Source organism: Canis lupus, chromosome 22, assembly GCF_048164855.1.
Source record: "Canis lupus baileyi chromosome 22, mCanLup2.hap1, whole genome shotgun sequence".
NCBI classification, from domain to species: Eukaryota; Metazoa; Chordata; class Mammalia; order Carnivora; family Canidae; genus Canis; species Canis lupus.
This window is the reverse complement of record NC_132859.1, coordinates 51,258,051-51,274,667: the sequence shown is the minus strand read 5'-3', so window position 1 is coordinate 51,274,667 and position 16,617 is coordinate 51,258,051. Positions and strand designations below refer to the sequence as shown.

General features: G+C 39.0%; 1 pseudogene; it reads left to right on the top strand.

Moving 5' to 3' along the window:
- Positions 1-13,222: 13,222 nt before the first annotated feature.
- Positions 13,223-13,295, top strand: LOC140614534 (U4 spliceosomal RNA; annotated as a pseudogene).
- The last annotated feature ends 3,322 nt before the right edge of the window (positions 13,296-16,617 follow it).

Here is a 16,617-nt window from a genome sequence, read left to right as displayed (position 1 = left end):
TACCTCCAGAAGAAATAAAAGTCTCAAATGCACAAACAAACCTTACACCTAAAGGAACTAGAAAAGGAACAGCAAATAAAGTCTAAAGCCAGCAGAAGAAGAAAAATAATAAAGATTAGAGCAGAAATCAATGATGGAAACAACAAAAAACAGTAGAACAGATCAATTAAACTAAGCTAGTTCTTTGAAAGAATAAAACTGATAAACCTCTAGCCAGACTTATGAAAAAGAAAAAATAAAGGACCCAAATAAATAAAATCATGAATGAAAGAGAAGAATGAATGAAATCACAATCGACATCACAGAAATAAAAACAAGAATAGAACATGATGAAAACTTACATGCCAACAAACTGGAAGAAATGAATGTATTCCTAGAAACATATAAACTACCAGAATTGAAACTGGAAAAAAATAGAAATTTGAACAGCAAAGAAATTTAGTAAATAATAAAAAATCTCCCAACAAATTTTCTAGGAAGTTTTGTTTGTATGGGGTGGGGTGTTCATTGTTTTTTTTTTTAACTTCTGATTACTAATTCAATCTGACTTATAATAATCTATCCAGATTCTTTCTTTCTTCTTAAGTCAGTTTTTGTAATTGTGTCTTTCTGGGAATCTGTCCATTTTATTGCATACCTAACATGTTTACATACAGTTGTTCATAGTATTCTTATAACCCTTTTTATTCCTGAAATTTGGTCATGACAAACATCTATTTATTTATTTATTTATTTATTTATTTATTTATTTATTTCAGAAGAGAGAGATAATGCACATGCCCATAGGGGAAGGAGTACAGGGAGAAAGTGAATCTCAAGCAGACTCCCTGCTAAGCATGGAGCCAATGTGGGGCTTGGTCCCACAACTCTGAGATGATGACCTGAATCAAAATTAAGAGCAGGATGCACGCTCTACTGAGCCACTAAGTGCTCCATGGTAATTATCTTTAATTTCTTATTTTAATAATGGGAGTCTTCTCTCCTTTTTCTAATGAAAAGGAAATGAAAGGCTAGTCTAATGAAAGGTTTATTGATTTTATGGCTTTCAAAAAATTAACTTTTGGTTTCCTTGATTTTGTCTTCTGTTTTTCTAATCTCTATGTCATTAAGTTCTAATTTAATGTTTATTAATTTCTCCCTTTTGCTTGCTTTGAATTTGATTTTCTTTCTCCAGTTGCTCAAAATGGATAGCTATTCATTTGAGATCTTATTTTTTAATACGAGCATTTACAACCACAAATTTCCAAGCACTGTTTTAGCTGCATCCTATAAATTTTTGTATATTGTGTTTTCCATTTTCATTCATCTCAATTTCTAATTTCTCTTGTGAGTTCTTCTTTGACCCATTAGTTGTTTGAGTATGTTGTTTGATTTCCACATATTTATAGATTTCTAATTTCATTCATTCCATCAAAGTCAGATAATATACCCTGTATGATTTCAATTCTTTTAAATTCATTGAGACTTTATGGCCTACCAATGGCCTATCCTGTGCATAAGAAGAATATGTTCATTGTGTGAAATAGTCTATAAATACCTAATGGACCTAGTTGGTTTGTAATGTTGTTCAAATTTTTTATTTCCTTTTTGACCATATGTGTATATGGTCCCTATTCATTATTGAAAGTTGAATATTAAAGTCTCCAATTATGTTGAATTGTCCATTTCTCCTTTCAATTATTTTAGTTTGCTTCATGTATTTTTTTTTATGATAGTCACACAGAGAGAAAGAGAGGCAGAGACACAGGCAGAGAGAGAAGCAGGCTCCATGCACCGGGAGCCCGACGTGGGATTCGATTGCGGGTCTCCAGGATCGCGCCCTGGGCCAAAGGCAGACGCCAAACCACTGTGCCACCCAGGGATCCCCTGCTTCATGTATTTTAAATTAGGTTATTTAGTTTGCTTCACTTATTTTTTTTAATTTTTATTATTTATTTATGATAGTCATACAGAGAGAGAGAGAGAGGCAAAGACATAGGCAGAGGGAGAAGCAGGCTCCATGCACCGGGAGCCCGACGTGGGATTCGATCCCGGGTCTCCAGGATCGCGGCCCGGGCCAAAGGCAGGCGCCAAACCGCTGCGCCACCCAGGGATCCCCTGCCTCGCTTATTTTTAACTGTTCTTAGGTACATTTATATTTATAATTCTTATATCTACTTGGTGGACTGACCCTGTTATCATCATAAAATGTCTTGTTTCTAGTAAAAATTTTTGTCTTAAAGTCTATTTTGCCTGATGTTAGTGCAGCTATTCCAGCTTCCCTTTGGTTACTGTTTGCATGTAACCAAAGGGAAGCTTTGGTTCATTATTTGAACCATTATTTTGGTTAAATTATTCCTACTCTTTTACTTTCCACTTATTTGTGGTTTTGAATCTACTATGTGTCCCTTATAGACAACATACATATTGGATTGCTTTAAGATTTATTTATCTGAGAGAGAGAGAGAGAGAGAATGAATGATGGGAAGAGGCAGAGAGAGAAAAGCTGACTCTCTGTTGAGCAGGGAAGCCTGACATGAGGCTCAATCCCGGGACCCAGAGATCATGACCTGAGCCAAAGGCAGATGCTTAACCAACTGAACCACCCACGTCCCCCACTTTAGATCTCTTTTTGATTACTTGAAATGGACTGAGAGATTACTGGTTATCTTCCCATTTTGCACATCTGATTCTACAAGGGTTTTTCTCCTTTGACTTTGAAATATTTAACAATATAAATTATGTGTTGAAATGCACTTGGATATTGTGAATATTTTTTTAAGTTTTAAGTTTTTACCTCTCTTTTTAAGCGTATTTCAGCATTTCATATTTGACTACATAAATCTAATTAAAATCTGCCTTTAAACTGGTTGTAAGATTTTACTTACAGTCTCTTTCATTCATTAATGAGTCAAATAGAGTGTTTGGAATGTGAACAATTTATATGTCTTTGAGAGTCATAATATTACCTTTCTTAAAAATCCTTTAACAATTTGGGATGTATTAACTGATACGCCCAATGGATTTACCCGAAGCCAGGTAAAATACCTTGCTAAAAAAATAAACTACATGGGAAACTTAAGCTCAGGCACCACTTTTGATGACTTCCACAGGTGACTTTCAAGCACAAGAACTTGAACTTTGCTGATTTGTCGTTTCTCTAATAATTTCCCCCTTCCCCTTTGATTTTATTGTGTTTTTGTTTCTGCTTTACTTATATCTGATAAGTGATTCCCCAGTGGTAACAGCAATAATTATGAATTAGTATTTTGGTCTGATCACATGGTGATCTATAAATGGGTTAATGGATTTATAGAGCTATATTTTCTATCGGGTTAGAGATGATAGAGAATTTAGCTTATCATTATTGATTTTTTTGCATATTTGTATTGGGAACACAGTAGCCCACTGGAAAATGCTCTTTGACATCAAGACCTATGAATTTTTATATCTTGTATTTTTTTCCTGCAGTTAAAATTGTATAAAGCTATCTCTGTGTGTTTATGTATCTGTGACTCAGAAAGACCTTTTCTTCTCATTATATGATTATACAATGTTGCCCTATCTTGAGAGAGTATTAATAAATAAGCGGGATCCCTGGGTGGCTCAGTAGTTGAGCGTCTGCCTTCGGCCCAGGGCATGATCCTGGAGTCCCGGGATCAAGTCCTACATTGGGCTCCCTGTATGGAGTCTGCCTCTCTCTCTGCCTATATCTTTGCCTCTCTGTCTCTCATGAATACATAAATAAAATCTTTTAAAAAAATAAATTATCAAAAAAATAAATAAATAAATAAAATAAAAAAATAAATTAGCTTATAAAGGAACTCTTCCTGTTTGGCTTATAGAGCAATTGGATCATTTTTAACCCATTCCAGCAATCCTTGCTTTTTTATTGGAATATTTAGTCAATTTATACTCCAAATAATTATTCATAAGGTAGGATTTACATCTTCCATTTTGCTATTTATTTTCTACATTCTTAAACCTTTTTGATTCTCCCATTATTCCTTGACTGTCTTTTCCATTAGGGTATTTTCTAGGGACACCTGGGTGGCTCAGCGATTGAGTGTCTGCCTTCAGCATAGGCCGTGATCCCAGGGTCCTGAGATTGAGTCCCGCATCAGGCTCCCTGTGAGGAGCCTGCTTCTTCCTCTGTCTATGTCTCTGCCTCTCTCTCTCTGGGTCTCTTATAAATAAATAAAATCTTTACAAAGAAAAAAAATATTTTCTAATATATCATTTAATTCCTTTTCTGTTTATTTTATTATATTTTTGGATGATTTCTTAGCAATTGCCCCAGGGATTATAATGAACATATTAATTTAAAATAATCTAGTTTTGACTAAGGCTAATTAATTTTAATAGTACACAAAAACTTCACTACAATATAGTTCTGCTCCCTGCTCCCTCATTTGTCCTATTATTGTCAAATAGATTACATCTTTATACATTAGGAGTTCATAAACACAATTTTATAATGATTGCCTATGGAGTGATCTTTTAAATTATATATGAAAGGAAAACACATACAAACAAAAATACAGAATAATCTATTTTATTTTTACCTGTATATTTATCTTTTTGGTATTCTTTTCTTTTTCATGTGGATTCAAGTTATTGTCTAGTGTCCTTGTGGGCAACTTGAAAGGCTCCCAAACATTTCTTGTATGGTGGGACTACTAGTGACAAGTTCTCTTGGGTTTTATTTGGAAATGTCTTAATTTCTCTTTCATTTTGGAGGATATTTTTGTTGAATATAAATTGTGTGAGGTTTTTCTTTTCACACTTGGAAGGCAGCGTCTTTCTGGTCTCCATGGTTTCTTTTTCTTTTTTTAAAAAAAAGATTTTATTTATTTATTCATGAGAGACAGAGAGAAAGGCAGAAACACAGGCAGAGGGAGAAGCAGGCTCCTGGCAGGGAGCCCGATGTGGGACTCGATCCCCTCACCCAGGATCACGCCCTGGGCTGAAGGTAGATGCTCAACCACTGAGCCACCCAGGTGTCCCAAAGTCTCCATGGTTTCTGACAGAGAATCCATTCTAGGTGATGAACCACTTCTCTCTCTCACTACTTTCAAGATTCTCTCTTTGTTTTTGGCTTTCAGCAGTTTGTTTATGTTGTGTCTTGGTGTAGATCTCTTTGACTGATTCTAATTGAAATAGTTTAGTTTCTGGGATACCAAGTGGCTCAGTTGGTTAAGCACTTGCCTGGTCCTGGGATGGAGTCCTGCATTAGGCCCCCTGCTGAGCAGGGAGTCTACTTCTTCCTCACCCTCTGCCTGCAGCTCCCCCTGCTTGTGCTCTCTCTATGTCAAATAAATAAATAAATAAATAAATAAATAAATAAATAAATAATCTTTAAAAACAAGAAATAGTTTAGCTTCTGAAATATGCAGATTAGTGTTTTTCATAAAATTTGGAGGTTCTTTTTACTATTGTTCCTTCAAATATTTTTTGTGCCTTTTTACGCCCTTTCCTTCTAGAAATTCCATCATGTGTATGTTTATAGGGCTGATGGTGTACCACAGGTCTTTTCAACTCTCTTGAATTGCCTATTTTTTCTTTCTGATCCTCAGACTGGATAATATCAATTGATCTATCTTCAAATTTGTTGATTCTTGATTCCATTAGTTCAAAGAGCTATTGAGCTCTTCAGCTGTTGAATGAGTAATTTTTCACTTCAGATACTGTCCTTCTCCAATTCTAGAATTTCTATTTGGTTCTTTTAAAATAATTTCTGTTTCTTTATTGATATCCTATATTTGGCAAGGCCTTGTTCTCATTTTCCTTTAATTCTTTAGTCATATTTTCATTTAGTTCTTCAAACAACAGCCGATTTAAAATACTTGTCTAATAAATCCAATCTCTTGGCTTCTTGAAGGATAATTTCTACTACTACTACCTTTTTCCTCTGTGAATGAGTCACACTTACCTGTTTCATCTCATTCTCTTTTATTGAAAACTGTACATTTTAGGTAAGATAATGTAGCAACTCTGAATACTTATTCCAAATCTATAGTTGCTTATTTGTTTATTGACTTGTCTACACTTTTTCACTGATGTCTATGTCCCCTCCTAGATGTAACCTTCTATGTCATTCCTCAGAAGGCACAATGTTCAGCACTTTCACAGTCACTTTGATCTCTCCCCTGTCCAGGGATGACAATGGTCTTAGCTGGACTTGCTTTGACTTCTCTTTCTCTGAGGAAAGGACTGTTGCCTTTTATATTTCTAGATCATCTGTCTCTACTGATATTGTAGCTAGAGTTAACCTCCACTAATTGCTAGCTAATTGTTCTATTGCTTTTGACAACATTCTCAGGCGTAAGTTGCTCTATAGTCTGATCCAATTAAATTTGGGGCCCTTTAAAGGAGTAGTCTTTGAATCAATATTTGAGATTCGTTCTGACGCCACTAGGGCTCTCCCTAGTTAACTTTTCCCCTAGTTCTATTGAAAGTATAGCTGGCCCACCATTTCCCTTGTTGCTATCAGTCTCCTCTTAATTGCTGACCACCAAAATCTCTATTGCTTTTGACAGTGTGATTAGGCTTGAGCTTCCCCCATGCTCTGTCCCTTGTAATCAGTCTCCTTGGGGAGAACAAAAAGCCCTTGTTATTCTTATGATCTGTCTCTTTCCCTCACTGAACTTCTGTACCACTACGTTGATTCTGGGAGAAGGGACGGTGGTCCCTTTCTCTTAAAATGATGGCCTGGCTTTAGTAGCATGGCACTAAGCAGAGACATAGCCCCTCAACTTTTTCCCAACTTGCCTTTTGGTATGGAATATCTATCTTATGAATTAGCCTTGGGTGAAGGTAATCAGACAGGTATTGGCCTATCATACCTGGAATATTGCTTCAGCCCATTGTGTGGGTGCTCATAGGTGTAAGAAGGTAGCCACAGGCCTCTTGGCCACTCTTGGTGGTATCCACCTAGAATAGAGCTTCAGGGAGTGAGAGGGGGCAGATCATGGTTCAGTGCCATAAACTCTCACTGTTCTTACCAAGAGTTAGTAGAGTTTCTTGAGTAAGTTTTTCCACATGCTATAGACCATTAGGATTTTCAGACTTTACATGGCTATTTCTCTTAAATAATATTTTCCAGTTTTAGCTGTTTTACTTGGGAAAGGGTCCACAGAGCTCATCACACACCATTTCAGAAATGCTTCTACTCTGTGCACTAAGTTTTGGGATGGTTTGTTATATACCATTACTGTGGCAAAGCTAAGTAGTACAACAAGCCTCTTTATCCTAAAATAACACCTAATATTTATTGTTTACTTTGTGCTACCCAAGGGTTAGGTATTACTTTTAATCTTCACTTTACATATGATAAGAGTGAAGCTCAACAGGTAGTAATTTCTCTGACATTGACATAGCAACTTTTTTCGAGATAGGTCTCCTGAGGCAAGGGAAACAAAAGCAAAAATCAACTATTGGGACTACATCAAAATAAAAAGTTTTGGGGCACCTGGATGGCTCAGTCAGTTGGGCATTTTGATTTCAGCTCAGGTCATGATCTCAGGATTGTGAGATTGAGCCCCACATCAGCTTGAGATTCTCTCCCTCTGTCCCTCCCCCCTCGAGCTCACTCTTTCTTTCTCAAATGGATAAATAAAATATTTTTTTAAAAAATAAATAAAAAGCTTTTGCACAGCTAAGGAAACAACCAATAAAACTAAAAGATAACATACTGAATGGGAGAAGATATTTGCAAATGACATAGTCAATAAAAAGTCAGCATCCGAAATATGTAGAGAACTTATATATCTCAACTCACACACACAAAAAAAACAAATAATCCAACTTAAAATAGGCAGAAGACATGAGTAGAGATTTCTCCTAAAAAGAACACAGATGACCAACAGACACATGAAAAGATGCACAACATCACTCATTATCAGGGACATACAAATCAAAACAATGAGATATCTCTTCACATCACACCTGTCAGAATACTAAAATCAACAACACAAGAAACAACAGGTGTTGGTGAGGATGTGGAGAAGAAGGAACCCTTGTGCACTGTTGGTGGGTATGGAAACTACTGCAGCCACTCTGGAAAACAGTATGAAATTTCCTTTAAAAAATGTAAAAAGGGATCCCTGGGTGGCTCAGCGGTTTGGCGCCTGCCTTTGGCCCAGGGCGTGATCCTGGAGACCGGGATCGAGTCCCACGTCGGGCTCCCTGCATGGGACCTGCTTCTCCCTCTGCCTGTGTCTCTGCCTCTCTGTGTGTGTGTGTGACTATCATGAATAAATAAATAAAATCTTTAAAAAAATGTAAAAGGAACAACCTTACAATCCAGTAATTACACTACTGGATATTTACCAAAAAATACAAAAACACTAATTCAAAGGGATACATGCACTCTGATATTTATTGCAGCATTATTTAAAATACCAAAATTATGGAAGCAGCCCAAATGTGCATCAATAGATAATGGACAAAGAATATGTAGTATATACATACAATGGAATATTATTCAGCCATAAAAAGAACAGAATTTTGCCACTTGCAATGATATGGATGGATCTAGAAAGTATGATGCTAAGTGAAATAAGCCAGACTGAGAAAGACAAATATAATATGATTTCATTCATATGTGTTCTTTAAGAAACAAAACAAAGAAATAAAAGAAAAAAAGAGACCAACCAAAAAACAGATTCTTAACGATAAAGAACAAACAGATTGTTACCAGAGGGGAGGTGGGTGGAGGGATGGATGAAATAGCTGAACAGAATTAAGAGTACACCTATCTTGATAAACACTGACTAATACATGGAACTGTTGAATCACTATATTGTATACCTGAAACTAATATAACACTGTGTTATCTACACTGGAATTAAAGTTTGAAAAAATGAAAACAAATTTAAAAAATTAAAAAAATAGTGAAGTTCAGAGAAATCAAGAAAATTCAGGAAATTTTCCCATCTGAGTTTCCTCTATATAAATACACTGCATAATCCTGACTCCATTGGGGGAGAGGGAGAAAGTTGACTAGATTGTTTCTGAAACCCCCTATCTACTCTAAAATCCTAAAAGCTCATGAAACAGGTTGGCAGGGCTCTCACTGATCACCCTCAGGCCTTACCTTTCCAGTATCAACTATAGGCAACCTCAACTGCCCTATGTGATCCTTCTGCTTGAGAGCTCTTCCAGAGCCTACATGCACAATAGGCCAGATATGCAGGGAAACTAAAGCTTAACAAGTGGCTGACAGTGCTGAGGTATTAACACCTCAGGTCCCCCTGCCCCAGGTCCTTCTGGAGGACCTAAACCAAGACTGAGAATCTGGAAATACTACTGCAGAGGAAACTTGACCAAATGAAAGCTGGAGCTGTGCCAGGTGTACAGAAGGAGTATATGGCAAAGTATATGTTATGAACAGTTGGGGAAGCAAGGCATTGGTAGACCAAGAGCTTTTTAAGGGTTAGCAAGGGTGTGAGGGAAGACAGGTCAAAAGAATTGGAAGGAAGAACAAAGGATCAAGCATAAGTCTGCTCAGACAAGGCTTGGTGCCTGGGGGTGTCTAGCCCTCAGTGAACTTGGACATAATAGATAGGGAGTTATCTGTGAAATAGGTCTGTAGCTCTTGTTCATATGGCATTCCAAAATACAGACCAACTCTTTTTGTTCACGACTCAATTATGACAACATTTTTACTATGCTTCCACAATGCAAATCATGGATGCAGCCAAGAAACCAAGATTGGGGGTACATCAGGACCTCTCAACAAATACAAGGAACTTACTCTCAGAATGGGGATTTGGAATGATGTTAATCTCTTCTAGAGAACGAGGGCCAGGTCAGCACAAACTACCTCGGGCCATCCTTCACAAAATTATTCACAGAGTAATGTACCCAGCTCCATGCCGGACATGCTGATAAAAATGCTTAATCCATCACACCTCACCCTTCTAGTCATCCACATATTCCCAGCCTTCCAATGGTTTCCACAGGCCAAGCACATCAAGTCTTCCAGCCCTAACAAGCTCCTTCCAGTGTGGCAGCTATTGAATGTTTGCTTTGGTGCCAAAATAGCTGGGTTGGGATCCTGGCATATGGATATGACTTTGAGCAAGTTATTCATGTCTTTGTGCCTCAATGTGCTATCTGTAGAATGATGATAACAATAGAATCTGAGGAATTATTTTAAAGAGTGTCTGTAACAAAGTGAAGAAACCTAGCAGATACTATCTCAACCAAGTGATTAAAATTAACATCACCAATAATGAGCTGTTGTGGGCTCCTAACACAATGCGGTGAGAAGAACACAACATCACTTCTGTGGCATCACTACCCTAAACACACAATCTGAACTGAATCATGAAGACACATCAGACAAATCCAAATTAAGAGACACTCTACCAAGTAACTAGCAGATATTCTTCAAAGATGACAACATTATAAAATATAAGGAAAGGCTGAGAGATTGTTCTAGATTGAAAAAGACTGGGAGAGACAACTAAATTCAGTACACGATCCAGGATTATATCTTGGCCCAGAAAGGAAGAAAAGTAAAGGAAAGAATTTCTTATTCTGTTTTGTTTTTGCTATAAAAGACATTATTGGTACGATCAGTGAAACTTGGTCTGTATAGATTCCACAGTAGTATTGCATTAGTGTTTTCTAATTTTGATGAGTGTGCTGGCTATGTTGGAGAGTGCCTTAGAGCCTTAATAAGAAGGCTAATTACAGCTATTAAATTAAGCAATTAATCTACCCCATTAATCTACTATTATATATCATTTTGTTGCTTATCTGTTTAGCAGACAGATATTTGATCCTTGAGGGTGTTACACATTTGTAACAATCCTAAGATCTAATATATCAGCATACAAATGTGTTTACCCAATAGACACTGAATTAGATCTGAATTTGCTAGCCACTGGGCCAAGGACAGGAATGCAAAGACATGAGTCCCAGGTCCAGGCCCTTGGGATGTGTCTGTTCTAGTGGGAGAGGCTGAAGGTTGCCTTAAAGGGAAGAGCAGGAGGATGCAGGATACTAATTGGTGAGACAAGAACAATAGGAATTCAAAGAAGGGAAAGGAATCTGTATAAAGATAGAAATGAAAGGAAGACATAGCAAGATCAAAAAGGCCCTGTTTAAAATTACCTTTATGTATATAAGGGAAGGGAGAAGAAATGTGTGGGAAATATCAGAAAGGGAGACAGAACATAAAGACTCCTAACTCTGGGAAACGAACTAGGGGTGGTGGAAGGGGAGGAGGGCGGGGGGTGGGGGTGAGTGGTTGACGGGCACTGAGGGGGACTCTTGATGGGATGAGCACTGGGTGTTATTCTGTATGTTGGTAAATTGAACACCAATAAAAAATTAATTTATTTTAAAAAAATGAAAAAAAAATTACCTTTATGTGTTTTCTAATGAGGTGAGTTTGGGCTTGCCTATAAAGGTGAAAAGACAAGAGGTGGCACGTGTTCCAGGATAGTCAGTGTATCCTCATTTGTAATAGCAAATAGTGGAAATTCATGGCTAAATAAGTCACTTCCATACATCAGATTACCATGCAGCCATTAAGAAGAGTTGATCTTCTCCCTGTAAGTCACAGTTGTGGTAACTTGGAGGAGGTTGTGACTAGGAGGGGCAAGAGAGGCAGGCTGGGAGCTGGGATGCATTCTATGTCATGAGAGATCGGTGGTGACACGGGGCTGAACATCTGCCAAAAAAGCATCAAAGCCCCACACTTATGATTGCCCTTGACTATATGTAAACTATAGCATAATTTTTTTAAAGCTTTAACAAATTATCCTCTTTATATATTGATAAATAACTATTCCAGGGTACATTGTTAAATGAAAAATGTATATACAATAATGCCTGTAGAATGCAATCTGTGATGGGGGAGGGTTTTCAATAAAGGAAACATATACACTTAACCCTAACTTCATTAGAAGGGAGGAAGTGAGGGAGGCATTGTCACTAGAAGAGAAGAGAGGGGGTGGCCATGGACCTGGGGCTAGGACCACATGTAGAAAAAGTAGTCAAGGGAAGGGAAAATCTTAAAGAATGGGAAAGTCAGGATGCCCCCATTGTTACTTTAACACCTCAGATTATGTATGTTGTGTGGGTTTAAATCATTTGAAGAGAACAATTCTCAGGGATGAGATTTAGGCATATACATGATCTTGGAAGGCACGTCAAGGAATCTAGATTGGGAGTGGCTTTAAAATCGTGGTTTTTTTCAACAAACAGAAGTCCTATGTCAGATTCTATGGCTGCGTTTTGTAATAGATTTAAAATTCAACCAAGGGCAGCCCCGGTGGCTCAGCGGTTTAGCGCCACCTTCAGGGCCTGATCCTGCAGAGCCTGATCCTGCAGACCCGGGAGCAAGTCCCACGTCAGGCTCCCTGCTTGGAGCCTGCTTCTCCCTCTGCTGTGTCTCTGCCTCTCTCTCTCTCTCTCTCTGTGTGTCTCTCATGAATAAATAAATAAAATCTTTAATAAGAAAAAAAAAAACTCAACCAAGAACTCATTTATTAAAATTGGGTAGGCATTTACCTACACACCTATGCAGACACACATGGCCAGGAGAGCTCAGGAGACCTGTTGTACAAAGGATAACTATGTGAAACTGCTGTTTATTTTTGGAAAGACTCCCTCTCCACACACACATATACACACACAACCCACTCCTACCCCCACCCCCAGCCCACCTCTGTCGTCTGGTGGTATACTGCCACCTAATGTCCCTTCAACAAACTGACACCAGGGATCCCTGGGTGGCGCAGCGGTTTGGCGCCTGCCTTTGGCCCAGGGCGCAATCCTGGAGACTCGGGATCGAATCCCACGTCGGGCTCCCGGGGCATGGAGCCTGCTTCTCCCTCTGCTTGTGTCTCTGCCTCTCTCTCTCTCTGTGACTATCATAAAAAAAAAAAAAAAAAACAGACACCAAACACATTCTCAGAAATGTGAATTCAGAGCAACGATGTCCACAAGTAGCCAAAATATGGAAAGAGCCCAGGTTTCTAACGACAGATGAATGGATAAAGAGGAAGAGGAATATATACACAGTAGAGTATTACTCAGCCATCAGAAAGAACGAAATCTTGCCGTTTGCAATGTCATGGATGGAACTAGAGGGTATTATGCTAAGCAAAATAAGTCAGAGAAAGACAAATATATGATTTCACTCATAGGTGGAATTTAAGAAACAAAACAGATGAACGTAGGGAAGGAAAGGAAAAATAAAACAAGATGAAAATTGAGAGGGAGGAGCTTTGCGCAGTGGCAATATCACAGCCAATGAGATTTATCTGAGGCGCGATTATTGCTAATTGAAAATTGAGAGGAAGGCAAACCATAACTCTAGGGAACAAACTGAGGGATGCTGGAGGGGAGGTGGGTAGGGGATGGGGTACTGGGTGATGGGCGTTAAGGAGGGCACTTGGTGCAATGAGCACTGGGTGTTACATGCAACTGATGAATCACTAAATTCTGCCTCTGAGGCAAACAAAAAATCGTGCTTTCTATTGGGAGTCAGGAGTGATTCAACTTTAAAATTTGACTTCCCAAGTTTACGAAATAACGAAGAAAATTCAGATAATTGCCTCAGTGGATTAATAAGATGCACAAAATAAAATTTGACATCCATTAACGATTTTTTAAAACTCTTAAACCAAATTTAAAACTCTTAAAAGAAAGTTTTCTTGGGACTCCTGGGTGGCTCAGTGGTTAAGCATCTGCCTTCAGCCCAGGGCGTGATCCCAGAGTCCCGGGATCAAGTCTCACATCAGGCTCCTTGCATGGAGCCTGCTTCTCCTGTCTCTGCCTCTCTCTCTGCCTCTCTCTGTGTCTCTCTTGAATAAAGAAAAGAAAGAAAGTTTTCTTAATCTGATAAAGAGTACTTTCATATTTAATGATTAAAAATATCATGGAAGGGAGAACACCAAATACACAGCTACTCAAGGAGAGAAACAGGAAAACCCATTAGTCCACACCAGTCCACCTCTACTCTGATAATTAATGCAATCCCCCAGAACACTACTCACCCTTGTTATAGGCTCATTCTTGCGGTCCCATAGATTGTCACTATGGTGCAGGTGGCCTCTGTTGACTATATATCAGGAAGTCAAAGGAGACCTTGTAATGGCCAATGTAGCCGCCAGAAATAATAAAAGCCAACCTCCTTGAGGCCAGAGGAAGTTTTCCCTCACATCTTCCATGTGTGTCTATATTTTGGAAAATGAAAGGCTAGCCGTGAGTGCAGAGGGGCTGACTTTTCTGGAGATTTTTTAAAAATAATTTGAATGGGAAGGCAGTAATTTGTGGTTACATTCTTCATGGAATCAAAAATGACTGAGATATTTTATTATCAAAATATCAAAACCTATGAGCAATGGGTGTCTTAGAACAAATCCCCCCAAGACAAATTCTGAAAAAGGAGTGTAAGTAGTTTACTTGGTATGTAACCCCAGGAAACAGTAGTAGAGCAGAAAAGTAAGACAGAGAAAGGAAGAAAGCCAATATGGGTCACCACTTTGGGCAACTGGGGCTCAATTCCACTGTACAACTTGCCAGAGTGTTGTCCTACTTGAGGCAAAGGATCTAGGGTACCCACCTGTCATTGGCCGAGGGAAAGCATTAGCTAGCTCCCTGGCACTTCCAGTTGTTGGGCATGCTTGGGCCAAAAGAAAGTTGTCATGGGGAAAATTTCCACTGATTGCACCTTGAAGGATACAGGTAGGGAGGGCACTTGTACCATCTGCTACCAGGGCACTGTGGAGTCCATGTCATCCTGTTTCATCAAACAGATTTGCAGCTGTCCTCCTGGACTGATGTGAGCAGATGGACAAATCTGAGCAAACATCTGCAAAATATAATGGGCTTCCTCTACTCTGTCCTTAGTCACATTGGGTAAACTGAGCAACTGAGTAACTCACCTACCTCTTCTAAAAACTTCCTCACCTCCCAAAAGCAGAGTCAGTCATGCCTCCCTGCTGTCAGAGCACTTACACACATTTTCTGCCATAGCCCATATTGTTGGTATCTGTCCCATTTCCTGCATGTCCAGACTAGGTGCCAATTGGTTTCCATCATGTTCCACCTGCAGAACTAAGCTGCTGCTTCTTAGCTGACCAGTGAGAACTGCAAAAGCACTGTAATTAACCTTTGCATTCCTTCAATAAATATTTATTGGGCATTGTCTTGGCTTGGGTTTCCCCAAAGGCAGTCTGAGATAGGAGTTTAGATGTAAGTAGTTTATTTGGGAAAGGGGGCCCAGGAAGAAGGAATAGTCCACCCAAGGGGCTGGGCATGACTGAACTGGTTACCACTGTGGGCAACTGATGCTCAATCCAACTCCCATAAAGCATGGAGGGCTGAAGCATTCAACCCCAATGAGTTAAGGGGTAACTTGCCTGAACTTCGGCTGTGCCTGCTCTCAGGGCTGCCAAAGTTCTAAAGCAAGCTCTATAAGAGGAGAGCAAAGAGCTACTTGAGGTGGCAGCATTTATGGGAGCTCTCCACTACCACCAGAGAGCTGAAGATAGAAGTGGGCTGAGGGAATAAAGTAACAATAGAGTTTCCTGCAGTTACCTACCACATGCCAGGCAGAGTGCTAGGGGCTGGCCATGCAACAACCATAAGGACAAAACACTTCCTTGCTTTCATAGAACTTACCTTGCAGTATGATATGAAGAATATACCAATGTACAAATCAGTAAATAAATAATGATGGGTTTGAAAAGCACTATGAAGTAAACAAAGAAAAGAACTACTCTAGATAAAATTGAAGAGATGACATTTGAGTTGAGTCTTAAATGATGAGTAAGAAGCCATGTCTCAGTCCATTCAGACTGTTATAACAAAAATACCATGAACTGGGTGGTTTATAAATAGCAAACATGTATTTCCCACAGTTCTGGGGGCTTGGGAGGCTAAGATCAAGGCACTGGCAGATTCTGTTTCTAGGGGCTGGCTTCCTCAGAGGGCTGCCTTCTCACTGTGACTGCACGTGACAGAAGGGGCAAGGAACTGTCTGGGGTCTCTTTTATAAGGGCACTAATCACATTCATCTCCCAAAGGCCCACCTCCTAATACTATCATCTTCAGGGGTATGATATGAACATATGAATTTGGGGAGTACACATTCAAACAATAGCAGTTTTTTTTTTTTTTTAATAGCAGTTGTCTAAAGAAAAACCTGGGGGAAGAGCTCTCCAAGCACTGAATGGCATATGCAAAAGTCCATGTCAGTAAAATTGACAAATTCTAGAAACTCTAGGAGTGAAATATGGTGAAGGTGATGTTATTTTTGAGTGAGGAAGACAGAAGCAAGGCCACCACAGTTCCACGAATAGAGATTTCAAATGTTAGAATAAATGTAAATTGAAACTGTATATGAGAATTCTTAGAACAGTTGAATTGGCAAAGATCCAAAGGTTTGTAAAGATCTCACTGGTGAAAACACGGGGAAACCACGCTCCTATACATTACTGTGGATGTGTCAGTTAGGGCATTGTGTAAGGAGCAGTGTAGTCACATGTATCTAATATTTAAAGAAAAAGGGACAGAACATGAGAGAGAGAATCCTAACCCTGGGAAACGAATTAGGGGGGGTGGAAGGGGAGGTGGGGGGGGTGACTGGGTGACAGGCACTGAGGGGGCACT